General features: G+C 37.2%; 1 long non-coding RNA gene across 1 annotated transcript; it reads right to left on the bottom strand.

Moving 5' to 3' along the window:
* On the bottom strand, positions 1-1,006 carry LOC107735838 (uncharacterized). The gene is made up of 3 exons (XR_001639526.1): positions 902-1,006; positions 760-804; positions 1-67 (listed from the first exon to the last, which is right to left on the bottom strand). It is a non-coding gene; the product is annotated as an uncharacterized LOC107735838 (long non-coding RNA).
* Between the last annotated feature and the right edge of the window lie 6 nt (positions 1,007-1,012).

Below are 1,012 nucleotides of genomic sequence, written 5' to 3'. Positions count from 1 at the left end.
TGAATGGTCCAGCAGGTGGAACCATAGGAGGTATTCCAGTCATTACTGACGGATAGGACGGGACCAACTGTAGCGAAACAGCGGAAAAATGTCACTAATGTCAGGAAACAAAAGTCTGTTCATGCTGATTTAGGCTGTTTCTGGCCTTTAACGTGAAATCAAAATTGACCATATTTAAGTAAAGCACATTGTTGAACTCAAGTTTACATCTCAAAGTTCAGTTTTTTTAAGCTTCTGTCACTGAATAAAAAATTAAAAAGGTAATTGTGACTCACAATTCTTCTTTTCTTACAATTGCAAGTTTTGTCTTGTCTTAGAATTGCGAGAAACAAAGTCAGAATTGTGAGATATAAATGCAGAGTTATGAGATATAAACTCGTAATTAAGAGGGAAAAGTCAGAATTGTGAGATATAAACTCAGAATTCTGACTTTTTTTCTTGAAATTCTGAGTTCACAGCTTGCAATTCTGACAGTTTTTCCTCACAATTCTGAGTTTACATCCCACAATTTTTATTTTTTTTTGCTTCCTCCACAGAATAATAAAATAAAAAAGGTAATTGCAACTCTCAATTCCACCTTTTTTTCTTGCAATTGCAAGTTCTCAGAATTGCAGAAAAAAAGGGTGAGAATTGTGCGATACAAAGTCAATTACCTGTTTTTTTTGTTTTTTTTATTCCGTGGCGGAAACAGGATGAATCCGTAAAAGAAACATGCCACTCAAATCACAGGCCATGATGTGCACAAGATATATAACTTACACTGTGTCTATGGAAGGTGTCCACTTTAGCGGGGTATTTGTCAAACTGCAAGAAAAGAGAAAAAGAGATATTTACCTTAACTTAGAATTTCAGCTCAAAACATTGATTATTATGAGTGCTGATTATGAGTATTTGTCCTCACTTGTCTGGCAGGGGTACGCACCAGTGGTGCTGCTGGGTTGGGCATGATGGAATGGGAGAAGGGAGAGAAGGTGTGCTGATGTGTGTGTTGGTGTGTGTGCTGGTGCTGGTG

Source organism: Sinocyclocheilus rhinocerous, unplaced genomic scaffold, assembly GCF_001515625.1.
Source record: "Sinocyclocheilus rhinocerous isolate Xijiao unplaced genomic scaffold, SAMN03320098_v1.1 C36326291, whole genome shotgun sequence".
Taxonomy (NCBI): Eukaryota; Metazoa; Chordata; class Actinopteri; order Cypriniformes; family Cyprinidae; genus Sinocyclocheilus; species Sinocyclocheilus rhinocerous.
Note: the sequence above shows the minus strand (reverse complement) of the source record. Positions and strands in the feature narration are given on the sequence as shown.